This window comes from Lontra canadensis, unplaced genomic scaffold, assembly GCF_010015895.1.
Source record: "Lontra canadensis isolate GAN:19392208 unplaced genomic scaffold, GSC_riverotter_1.0 scaffold162, whole genome shotgun sequence".
NCBI classification, from domain to species: Eukaryota; Metazoa; Chordata; class Mammalia; order Carnivora; family Mustelidae; genus Lontra; species Lontra canadensis.
This window is the reverse complement of record NW_022631156.1, coordinates 117,008-130,999: the sequence shown is the minus strand read 5'-3', so window position 1 is coordinate 130,999 and position 13,992 is coordinate 117,008.

The following is a 13,992-nucleotide window of genomic DNA, read 5'->3' as shown; positions in this document are numbered from 1 at the left end:
ATGTACTTAACAAAAATATCATTGGGGCGCCTGGGTGGCTCAGGTAATTAAGCATCCAACTTTTGAATTCAGCTCAGGTCATGATCTCAGGGTCATGGGATTAAGCTCGGTGGGGAATCTGCTTGAGATTCTCTCTTTCCACCTCCTTCTGCCCTTCCCTCCCACCGTGTGCACACACATGTGCATATAGTCTCTCTAAAATAAATAAATCTTTTTAAAAAACATTAAGAATATAAAAATATATAAGAATGGCTCCATATAACTTGTACTTTAACAAAACTGGAAAGATAAGTATTTTTTGTTTGAATCAGGTTCACTTAATCAAAAATTCTCCTAATAATAGCATACAATTGAAATTAGGCATTTTATAATGATTCTTAGTTATATGATAAAATTTTTCTTAATTACTAAAATCTAAGACTTCAACTGAGTAACATTTCTGATTGAATTTTATTACACTATGGAGGCTAAAAGAAAGTGCCATAATGAATTATAAGAACCTGAGAGAGCCAAATCCAGAAATGTAAGATTTCAATACAGCAAAGAATAACTTAATGCAAATGTTATATGTCATTTAATCAAACAATTTATGCCACAAAGAAGGAAAGTCTCATTAGTTTTACTTGAATTCCACTCTGAGTGATATGGTTCATTTGATCTTGAAATACATAAGTTTGAAACCCATGAAAATCAATTTTGGAAAAAGACTTTAAAGAGGATGTTTCATGTTTTTACAGTTATGGTTGATGCACTTTTAGGTTAAGGTACGAACATCTTCCTTCTCTCGGTTTATGGCAAACTTCCTCATCTCAATTTCAATAACATATTTGCTCACATTCTTGGAGATGTATTACAGGTTGATTTTTCTTTTAACTATGACAGCTACCAGTATATAATTTAATTTTATATCCACATGCAAATGGCAGAAGTTTTTCTTAACTGGGTATAAATACAATTGAACTGACCCAAATATAAGTAAATCGCTCAGGTAAATAAATATACATATTAACAGGGGCACCTGTGTGGCTCAGTCAGTTGAGCATCCGACCCATGATTTCAGCTCAGGTCATGATCTCAGGATTGTGCGATCCAGTCCCGTTGCGCTCTGAGTTGGGGAGTCTGCTTCAGATTCTCTCTCTCTCTCTGCCTCCACCCCTCCCTCTCTAAAAAGTGTATTAATAAAGAGGAATAATATCAAGAATATTCCATTTAAACATGAGTCCTTTCTACATTAAGCAAATATGCTGCTTAAAAAATAAACACATAAATAGCAAAAAAGCCAATATTTTTCTCCTACATCCAAAAGGTAAATTCAGATGTAATTATCTGATATTGAAAATGATCTTTCAGGCTACTAAAACGTCTGTCATTACACTATTAAATAACATTCACATACATTCTTCAAATGAAATTTAACTATGATTAATTAAAAGTAAAATACAATTTATTTTCAAAACTCTCATATTGTGCTTTTGGAGAATACTGTAATTACTATTTTTATCCAGTATTTATTTTATAGAGAAGTAATGAATAAGCAGATATTTAAAAATGTATTTTCACAAAGCCACAAGCTTAACTGTGAGGCATCTGAATTGGAATTAATCAGAACCAGGACCAGGGTCAATGAAAGTAACATTTCCCAGGATAGTTGTATTCCCCAAAGCAGTGAGCAACAGGACATGTTTATGCATCACATAGACTGATGCCAATATCCAAAACATCAGCTCTGATAGCGAGGTACTCCACATTATCGTCAGTATTTGTCAGCATCGAGATGGGCTGGTCTGGTCTCTGGGAACTGAGCCCAGGAAGAAGCAAGTACAGTCAACAACAACAAAACCAGAGGATGTTCCCTTGAGACTGTGGGCTGTGGCAGAAACTTGTGTGCTGTGGTTCATTTTCGCTGGGGACTGTGTTTGGTTTGGAGTGATAAGAAGATTAAAAACTGAAGGTCAACTCAACTCAAGATTATCTAAAGGGTGTATTCAACCTTCAACCAATTTCTTTAACAATTCTCAGGAAGTTTTGGATGTAGCCTTATGAATTTATTTGTAGAGGTTCCTTGGTAGAGATTCTGTGGTCTGAAGATAGAAAACCTGAATTAAAATATTACTCTCATTGGTTCTTGAGTCTATTTTCCCTCAGAAAACTAAAAGACAGTACCTACCTAAGCATAGATCAGCAGGGTTTATAAGAGGTATATGAAAAATTGCTTTGTATAGACAGAATTTAATAAATCTGAAATTTTTTGTTACTACTATTGTTGCTATTGTGGTAATGATAATTTTGCTGCTGGACACCAGCTAATAAACAGATTAATATTAACATCTGATTTTGCATGGACTTGAATAAATATTTTATTCTACCTCATTTTTTAAATCTTTTGTGTTTTTTGTTTGTTTTTTTAAGGGATTTATTTATTTATTTGACACAGAGAGAGATCACAAGTAGGCAGAGAGGTAGGCAGAGAGGAGGAAGCAAGCTCCCTGCTGAGCAGAGAGCCTGATGCGGGGCTCGATCCCAGGACCCTGAGATCATGACCTGAGTCGAAGGTGGAGGCTTAACCCACTGAGCCTCCCAGGTGCCCCAAATCTCTCATTTTTATGCAACAAGTTACCTATTTTCATGTTTCTGTGGGATGGAGGAGGTGGTCGGCCTGGTGTGTGACTCATTCTCGGTATCCTTAGAAAGAAAACAAGATACACCGCCACGCCAACATTTTTTAGTGTCCAGACCTCAGCCACAGGACTCCTCTGTTTACTGATGGCTGCTTTCAGACCATAGCCCTGAAAATTTGACTAATAAGGAACTGTTCTTCAGTGATCAATCTGTGATGAAGCCTTGATGCGGCACAAAGGCAAGATCTGAATTAGTGCATGTAAGCAATTCACGTGACATTGTAGGTTGCAGGCAAAGTCATGCGTGGAGAATGAATACCAGAAGAAAGGCTGGAACACAGGAGGGATCACGAGGCAGAGGCAGAGGTAGAAGGTGAGGAAATGCGAATGGCTCTGCGGAGAGCTCCATGAATGCAAGCCACCCATGGATGCTGCTTCCATATGCAGCCCAGCCAGCTTCCCTCAGCACCAGGAGGGTTCTTTAAAGAGGTTAATCAGGGCCCAGCGCACAGAAACAGAGAATCAGACACTCACTTAGCATGACAAATACATCTCTCCAGTCAAATCCAGAGGCTTGCAAAAAAAATCCAGGGTTTTTGACAAACAGATGATTAAATATAAATATTTAATATTTCTCCAGAGAAAAAGATGACTTGATCTAAGTATGCCATAAGCATACTTTTGGAAGTTACCTGTCTCCTCATAATCCAAAAATTGTTGAAGGAGGTCTAGAAACTATGATTTATAAGACTAAATAGATGGCTTTTTGGGTTGTCCAGGGATATAAATAAAGGCCAAGTCTATCCATTCTGATGATCATAACAGGTATGCTTCTACTCCAACAAAATGTTTTCCTGGCACAGACATGGTGCACAAACATTAACAATGATGAACCCTCACTGATGCACCAACTCTGTTCTTCTGCATAAAATCCACATGAACTTGTCTATGCACCTGTGACCGGAGAACATAATAACTTTAATGATTACGACAAAATGTCCAATTGCATAATGGCCCCTGCGATTACGGACTCTTCTCTTCACGTAGCCCAGGCACTCTATACTGTTACCTGGCTTCATCCTCCCAGATACTCTGCAAGGTCACGTTTTATTTTCATCTCATACATACAAAAATTAAGATAAAATGTTCCCCTTACAGATTCTTAGATTTTACTTCCAGTATTTCGGCAGCTCTAGTCTTGGTAAAGGATACCTCAAGCTATAATCAAAGCACTCAAGAAACAGAATATCTAACTTAAGAATTATCTATTTAACCTCAATGAGCAACACCGCACATGAAACTCTAAGACTTTATTCAACAGATTTTTTCACACTACTTTTCTCTCTATATGTCAGTAAATATATAAGACATTTCTTACTGAAGCTTCACCTAATACAACTACAGACTCTTGCCAGAATATTTAAACTTGGACAAAAGCTGTGCTTATATAAAATACTTTAAAAATAAGCACCTCCCAGAACTCAGTCACAAGTACTGCAATAACTCTGTCCTACAGATGACCCACCAATTCAGTTTGCTGGGACTGAGCATCTAATTCACAGGACTCCCGGTGCTGAAACCAAAAACGTCCTGGGCCAAATGGAACATGTTGGTCACCCTCCCAGTGAGATGTGTTGGTTAGATTCCCTTACCATAAAATTAAGTCCAAAACACTTCCTTCTAATTATAAAGAGAAATAGTATTTGTTTTGCATTGGTTCTTGTAAGGACCAATTATAAACACTAAGGTGGAGCTACCTGCTGGATTCAAAGATTTGAAATGACTATGCTCTAACACATCTGGCCCCAAGAGTGATCAATTTGGGTTATTCTGAGTCCCTGATTAGAATACTTGTGAAGTTCCCCCCCCCCCGCCAAAATACATGAAATTTCTGCCACATAGGTTTCATTTATTCTGTCAAGGGTCAGAATTCATTATATGTAGAAACAGATCCTTTGTGTTTGATATTAGGAATAAGAATCAACAACTGACTCTAACAATAACCCCCTATGTGTACTCTCAATACATTTATCACAAAACTTCCCTCTCCCCTGACATTTTAAGTGCTATACACCATTTTTCCTCCATTAATTTTGAAAAAACTCATAAATCTACATAGCAACATTTTTATGCCATGCCTGTGCTCTGTGTGGGGTATGAAGTCATGCATAAGGCACCCATTCAACCAGCAGTTACAGACTTTCTGCTCACATCATGGGACTGTACAAATTTTGTGCTTGGCACTTAGTAAACTTCCCAACAGAGAGGAAGACCTTGATACATAGCTGTTGGTGCAAAAAATGGCTCCCAAAGGAAATACCAAAGTATTTCTACTACTATCTTCATCTTTCAAGAGCTCATAGGTCCCCAGGGGAAACATGTCATCCGTTAAAACCATGTTTTCTCAACTTCAGCACTATTGACATTTGGGGCCTGATAATCCCTTGTTGTGGAGCTTCCCATACATTATGGGATATTCAGCAGCATCCTGGCCCCTACTGACTAGATGCCCACACATCCATACCCCAACCCTGTTTTGACAACCAAAATATCTTCAGATATCTCCAAATGCCTCCTGGGTGGCAGAACTAACCCAGACTGAGAACCAGTAGTATAAAAAGTCAGTCACGAAATCTGAGACAACAGTCAGTATGGACAGTTGTACTCCCAACCCTGAATGTGACATGAGCCCTCAGAGGGCCACCTAATGTCGAGCAGCAGTGAATGGAGAAAACTGTGAATACATTTGCAGGATCTGGGGAGAAAGCTCCCAAAACCAGGGGAATAACCAAATTACTTCAAAATCATCTGGGGCTGTGCAGGGGATACTTTAGCTGTAACACATCTTCTAGGGGGTCAAGTTCTAAATTGATTTTGAAATGGTAATTTATGCATATGCCCAAGGTATTCTTAAAAATACTTAAGAAAATTACTACTCTAAGGACCAATATCCTACACTATCTCTCAATAAATCTAACACTGCCAGTTTTCTCCCCCAGCACTGGCACAGCTACTCTTCTCCAAGTATCAGTATGTAAAGTAGTTGGCTTGTTTTTGGTAGTTCTGCTGGATTTAAAAATTAAAGCTACATTCTAGAGTATAAACACTTTGGGTGGAATAATGAGTAGAACCACCCGCATTATTTAATACATTTTTCATTCTTTAATTTTTTTATGTTTTTTTCTTTAGGTTGATTATGTATAGCTTCATTTGTGCAAGTAATTTAAATGCACCTTTGATACAGCTTGTCTGTATGAGATAGAGAATTGAATAAAAGACCATAATCCAGACAGAGGAAAAGATCAAAGTTCAGCACACTCAGCAGAGCCCGGAGGAGTGTGTGACATTGGGAAAATGCTGCAGGTGCAGTGGTGGACTTGCTCCTGGGCGCTGTCACCATGAGGATCAAATGTCAAGTTTGCTGCTCCCATCAGAATAACAATGCTGGGGCACTGGCAGTTTGAGTGGGGGCAGAGCGAGGAGCAGAGGGCTTGCTGAAACTCCAATGGATGGGCTTGGGAGATATTTATATGTAAGTTATAAAGACTGTACTGGGAAAAATTAAGAAAGACTAACAAATCCATGAGGAGCAGCACATGTTGATTGTTTGGGAAAATCATGGTAAATGAGATCAGAAGGATAGCATCAAGGGAAAATTTTGCACCAGACACTTACTATAAACAACATGATAGATATTGTTTGAGCTATGATGGTAGGGGAAAACATTCCATGTAGAACTGAGCTCAACTCTGCACACAACACACACAGACAGAGCGAGGAGCCAGTGGGTGGAAAATTACTCAGAGGAACAAGACTGGATTCCATGACAGAGGGCATCTGCTAAACAAGCAGAATGGAACTCTTAGGAAAGGGGGCCAAAGACTCAGACATCTACCTACTGGTTGTGTAACCTCAAGTAAGTTACTTAATGTCATACAGGGTGTTTTCTGGCCTGCAAAGCACAGGTCATGACAACCAAGTATTTGTGGTTATATTTTCAATTACATGTAGTACTTGGGACTTAATCTGTATGGATAAAAAGGGTGACAGCTATTTTTTTTTCCCTTTAGGTATGTGGCCAATGTTTACAACAATGTACCATATCCATTAAAAGAAGAAATCTTATCTCATATGTTTTATGAGCCCCTCATCACTCAATACTGATAATTCTCACAGAATATGTATTGATCTGCATCAGTAACTTGATTCATTAATCCCACAGAGGACATCAATTCTAGAGATATTTAGTTTTACTTCTTAATTCTAAGGACATCATAGGATGGTGCTGAAAGTGTTTTCTATTTTTTTTCTAATTTATTTATTTGACAGACGGAGATCACAAGTAGGCAGAGAGGCAGGCAGAGAGAAAGGGGGAAGCAGGCTCCCCACAGAGCAGAGAGCCCAATGCGGGACTCGATCCCAGGACCCTGGGATCATAACCTGAGCCAAAGGCAGAGGCTTTAACCCACTGAGCCACCCAGGTGCCCCGAAAGTGTTTTCTAAAGTATATACGTCTGACACATTGGGCTCTAAAATGAATATTCTTTTTTCTTGAGAGTAAAAACCAACTTCAGTGCTATTTTACACTTCTGGCATCTTGAAGTAATGTTCACACTCTCATTCCCTGAAATCACATTACCTCAGTGCTCTAAAATTAGCTAATACAGTCCTCCCCAAATTCCCGATTTTAACAATGAAGTAAGATTGGAAACAAAAAGAATTTGGTTTTGAGAATTTAGAGGAGGAATAGGTAAGTTTAAACCAACAAATGTCCTCTTAGTTTCACATACATGCATCTACATGCCAACATATACACACACAAGAACATTTTTTTTTAAGTAGTAAATTATACTTTAGTTCTTTCCCCAAGAAATAGGCCCTTTGAGAGCTCTTAGTAGAGAAGCTGCTTCAAGAGGAAAAACTATAGGAATGTCTCACAAAAGAAACTGGATACGTTGAAGTCTGGAATGAATTATTTGTGACTGGTGGTTATTTCTTACATGTGGAATCAGAGCTTCCCAGAAGCTTAACAAGGAACCTGCCCAAAGTGGTGAATTTGGGCAAGTTCATAGACCAAGACTCTGGAGAAAATACAGAGAAACATTCAAAGAAATGCCTTTAGCGGTAAAATCATTGTGCTTGGGCAACAATCCTGTTCTTTCATTTAAAACAGAAAACCCAAACAAACTCATCTTTTCTGCTTATTACTGCATTCACTGGGAGAAAGCAAGGAAATGGTAGGGGCTTAGAGAATTCAAGAACGGGTCTCATTAAAATAACATTTAGGTGGAAGAAAAGGTCTTCAGCATGAAAAATGCAACAACAGCAACCCAGAAAAATAGTAACTATCCATTTGATTTGGAGGAAGAGAAACATATCCTCATAAAATGGAGGCTTGTCAACAATATAGGGGGGAAAAAAATCACTAAAAACCTAGGCTACCAACCCATCAAATGCTAAAGGGAAAGAACAATGTCTAATTTTGTGTAACTTCCACAGACACACAAATTTCTTCCACATATTCTTTGACAATAATTAGAACAGAAATATTTAAGCATGGAGGAACAGATCAGTCAAGAAATGGCAAAGCCATACCCTAAGGTAAGGTAAACAAGTGGGAGTCTGGGGGAAACCACAAGTGAAGAGTTGGAGTTGTTTCCTGACGTTTTCTAGAACTGCAGACTTGTATCTTAGATACAGTTTGTTTGTTTGTTTGTTTGTTTTTCCCCAAAAAATACCTGAGACAACTGTCCTTCTCACATAGGCCTGACTGGACAAAATATTTTTTCTCTTTCTATAAATCACTAGCTTTATACACTATTACTTTATCCTCCTGAAAGTTGGTATATGCAATCCACAAATCTCAAAGAAAGGTCAGTAGAATGATTAAAACAACAACAACAAAAACAAAAAACAAAAAAACCACACATATTCTGTTACAATCCAGTAGGCCAGCATCATCAGTTAAAAGCAAGGGTATCTGTTTTCCTTCCACACACCAGACAGCCCTGACTTGGACTCACAGCATGAAGAGGCCTGATCCCCACCGAGCCCGGCATTGCAAAGCCGTCCCATAGGTCCGGTGGGTTGCTCTGTTATCGATGGCTCTCCTCTGTGGGCAGCCGTGTCTCCCTGAGCATGAGTATGGTGCAACCGCAGTGAAGACCACCTGACAAACTGATGTGCTCAGCAAGGTCAAACATAGTCATGCACATTTTATTTCATATTTTAGAGGCATCTCTTCTCCACAGAGATGCAGGTAACAATTCTGACACCACTATAAACATGCATTGCAATGTAACAAATACGTATGAACAAAAACAGACAGGCAAACACCCACAATACCAGAGGGACGATTCCAGGCAGGCAAACGGGAGAGGCCCGCTTATCTTTGCAGTGGATGGATGAGAAACGGAGGCATCAGCGTGAACTCATGCTTAGCTTTACCCAGCGGCACTCACACATAAAAATGCGTATCAATGTGTGCACATTCCCCTGCTAAGATACTCACATGTATATTCTTTCTCTGTCATCTTAGAGCTCGAGAAGTCATGCCACTCCAGAAACAAGGGACATGCCCAGTACCCAGACCTTGGCAGGGTTTTTTGTTTTTTGTTTTTTGTTTTTTTTTCAGAAGACCAATTTTACTTTTACCCACTTATGGTAATATCTGCAATGTTAGAATGTACTTAGGTAATATAATTAAGTAAAAAGTAAATCAAATAAGGAACCCAAAAGGAACTGGTCTTCTTGGGTTATTCACAGCACACATTAGAAAATTCGAGAGAGAACACATATTACCAACAAAAAAACCACTGACAAGCTGGAATAACTTCTGAAATAGCACATTTCTGAAGTCATAAGTAAGTTGATTCAGGTTCAGACCTTGGCTTTTAATGCAATTCTCCAATGACAAGGACCAGGAGTCCTGGGGGGAAATGGCTGATTCTAGAGCAGGAAGTCAGGAAGGACTCACACATCATCCAACAACCCCCACACTGATGTATTGGATTACAAGCGAACATATAAGTACCCAGGAGTTCATAATGGTATCAAGAAATTACTCTACAGAAAAACTGGGGCAAAGGAAAATCTCCTACGCAATGAGAGATCACTTCATACTCTGAAATAAAGAGATCACTTCAAAAAAAGAAGAAATAACCAGTGCTGACAGGGATATGGAAAACAGTGAACCTTCACGCACCATTTGTGAGAATGTAAAGTAGTGCATCAGCATGGAAAACAGTATGGGACTCCTCAAAAAATTATGATAGGACTACCACATGCCATAGAAATCCTACTTCTGGGTATGTATCCAAAGGAACTGAAATAATCACGTCAACAAATTATCTGAACTCCCATGCTCAATGAAGCACAATACATAAGATATGGAAATTACTTACGTGTCTGCACACAGATGAATGAATCAAAAAATGTGGTAGATATATGCAATGCAATACAACTTAGCCTTAAAGAAGAAGGAAATCCGGGGAGGAGTCAAGATGGCAGAGAAGTAGCAGGCTGAGACTACTTCAGGCAGTGGGAGATCAGCTAGATAGCTTATCTAAAGATTGCAAGCACCTACAAATCCAACGGGAGATCGAAGAGAAGAAGAACAGCAATTCTAGAAACAGAAAATCAACCACTTTCTGAAAGGTAGGACTGGCAGAAAAGTGAATCCAAAACAACGGGAAGATAGACCGCGGATGGAGGGGCCGGCTCCCGGCAAGCGGCGAAGCAACGGAGCACAAAATCAGGATTTTTAAAAGTCTGTTCCGCTGAGGGACATCACTCCAGAGGCTTAACTGGGGTGAAGCGCACGCGGGGTCAGCGTGGCCTCAGGTCCCGCAGGGTCACAGAAGGATCAGGGGTGTCTGAGTGTCGCAGAGCTTACAGGTATTAGAACCGGGAAGCCGGCTACAGAGACAGAGCCGAGGAGTGAGCTCTAAGCTCGGGTTTACCTTGAACTGGTCTCAGGCTCGGTCAGCTTGGAGCGCGGCTGGAGGCCAGGGTGAGGGGAGTAATTGGGTACTATTCTCTGAGGGCGCACTGAGGAGTGGGGCCCCAGACTCTCGGCTCCTCCGGGCGGGAGACTGGGAGGCCACCATCTTCATTCCCGTCCTCCAGAACTCTACGGAAAGCACTCAGGGAACAAAAGCTCCCGAAAGCAAACCCGAGCGGATTACTCAGCCCGGCCCCTGGTAAAGGAGGTGCAACTCCGCATGGGGCAAAGACACTTGAGAATCAATATAACAGGCCCTTTCCCCAGAAGACCAACAAGAAACCCAGCCAGGACCAAGTTCACCTACCAAGGAGTGCAGTTTCAAAACCAAGGAGAGCAGCGGAATTCCAGAGGAGGAGAAAGCAAAGCATGGGACTCATGGCTTTCTCCTCATGATTCTTTAGCCTTGCAGTTAATTTAATTTTCTTTTCTTTTTCAATTTTTTTTTCTCTTCTTCTGCTAAATTTTTTTTAACTTTTACCCTTTTCTTTTTTAATGTTTTTTAACTAGTTTATCTAATATATATATATTTTTTTCCTTTTTATATTTTTTCATTATTGGTTTTCTTTTTTTATTTGTTTCTTTTTTCTTTTTTCTTTTTCTTTTTTTCTTTTCTTTTTTTCTTTCTGAACCTCTTTATATACCCTGCCCCCCCCCCTCACAATTTGGGATCTCTTCTGATTTGGCTAAAGCATATTTTCCTGGGGTTGTTGCCACCCTTTTAGTATTTTACTTGTTCCTTCATATACTCTTATCTAGACAAAATGACAAGGAGGAAAAATTCACCACAAAATAAAGAACAAGAGGCAGTACCAAAGGCTAGGGACCTAATCAATACAGACATTGGTAATATGTCAGATCTAGAGTTCAGAATGACGATTCTCAAGGTTCTAGCCAGGCTCGAAAAAGGCATGGAAGATATTAGAGAAACCCTCTCGGGAGATATAAAAGCCCTTTCTGGAGAAATAAAAGAACTAAAATCTAATCAAGTTGAAATCAAAAAAGCTATTAAGGAGGTGCAATCAAAAATGGAGGCTCTCACTGCTAGGATAAATGAGGCAGAAGAAAGAATTAGCGATATAGAAGACCAAATGACAGAGAATAAAGAAGCTGAGCAAAGGAGGGACAAACAGCTACTGGACCACGAGGGCAGAATTCGAGAGATAAGTGACACCATAAGACGAAACAACATTAGAATAATTGGGATTCCAGAAGAAGAAGAAAGAGAGAGGGGAGCAGAAGGTATATTGGAGAGAATTATTGGAGAGAATTTCCCCAATATGGAAAAGGGAACAAGCATCAAAATCCAGGAAGTGCAGAGAACCCCCCTCAAAATCAATAAGAATAGGTCCACACCCCGTCACCTAATAGTCAAATTTACAAGTCTTAGTGACAAAGAGAAAATCCTGAAAGCAGCCCGGGAAAAGAAATCTGTAACATACAATGGTAAAAATATTAGATTGGCAGCAGGCTTATCCACAGAGACCTGGCAGGCCAGAAAGAGCTGGCATGATATATTCAGGGTACTAAACGAGAAAAACATGCAGCCAAGAATACTATATCCAGCTAGGCTATCATTGAAAATAGAAGGAGAGATTAAAAGCTTCCAGGGCAAACAAAAACTGAAAGAATTTGCAAACACCAAGCCAGCTCTACAGGAAATATTGAAAGGGGTCCTCTAAGCAAAGAGAGAGCCTAAAAGTAGTAGATCAGAAAGGAACAGAAACAATATACAGTAACAGTCACCTTACAGGTAATACAATGGCACTAAATTCATATCTCTCAGTAGTTACCCTGAATGTGAATGGGCTAAATGCCCCAATCAAAAGACACAGGGTATCAGAATGGATAAAAAAACAAAACCCATCTATATGTTGCCTACAAGAAACTCATTTTAAACCCGAAGACACCTTCAGATTTAAAGTGAGGGGGTGGAAAAGAATTTACCATGCTAATGGACATCAGAAGAAAGCAGGAGTGGCAATCCTTATATCAGATCAATTAGATTTTAAGCCAAAGACTATAATAAGAGATGAGGAAGGACACTATATCATACTCAAAGGATCTGTCCAACAAGAAGATCTAACAATTTTAAATATCTATGCCTCTAACGTGGGAGCAGCCAACTATAGAAACCAATTAATAACAAAATCAAAGAAACACATCTACAATCATACAATAATAGTAGGGGACTTTAACACTCCCCTCACTGAAATGGACAGATCATCCAAGCAAAAGATCAACAAGGAAATAAAGACCTTAAATGACACACTGGACCAGATGGATATCACAGATCTATTCGGAACATTTCATCCCAAAGCAACAGAATACACATTCTTCTCTAGTGCCCATGGAACATTCTCCAGAATAGATCACATCCTCGGTACTAAATCAGGTCTCAACCGGTATCAAAAGATTGGGATCATTCCCTGCATATTTTCAGACCACAATGCTCTGAAGCTAGAACTCAATCCCAAGAGGAAATTTGGAAAGAACCCAAATACATGGAGACTAAACAGCATCCTTCTAAAGAATGAATGGGTCAACCAGGAAATTAAAGAAGAATTGAAAAAATTCATGGAAACAAATGATAATGAAAACACAACGGTTCAAAATCTGTGGGACACAACAAAGGCAGTCCTGAGAGGAAAATATATAGCGGTGCAAGCCTTTCTCAAGAAACAAGAAAGGTCTCAGGTACACAACCTAACCCTACACCTAAAGGAGCTGGAGAAAGAACAAGAAAGAAACCCTAAACCCAGCATGAGAAGAGAAATCATAAAGATCAGAGCAGAAATCAATGAAATAGAAACCAAAAAAACAATAGAACAAATCAACGAAACTAGGAGCTGGTTCTTTGAAAGAATTAATAAGATTGATAAAGCCCTGGCCAGACTTATCAAAAAGAAAAGAGAAAGGACCCAAATCAATAAAATCATGAATGAAAGAGGAGAGATCACAACTAACACCAAAGAAATACAGACAATCATAAGAACATATTATGAGTAACTCTATGCCAACAAATTTGACAATCTGGAAGAAATGGATGCATTCCTAGAGACATATAAACTACCACAACTGAACCAGGAAGAAATAGAAAGCCTGAACAGACCCATAACCTGTAAGGAGATTGAAACGGTCATCAAAAATCTCCATACAAACAAAAGCCCAGGGCCAGACGGCTTCCCGGGGGAATTCTACCAAACATTTAAGGAAGAACTAATTCCTATTCTCCTGAAACTGTTCCAAAAAATAGAAATGGAAGGAAAACTTCCAAACTCATTTTATGAGGCCAGCATCACCTTGATCCCAAAACCAGACAAGGATCCCATCAAAAAAGAGAACTACAGACCAATATCCTTGATGAACACA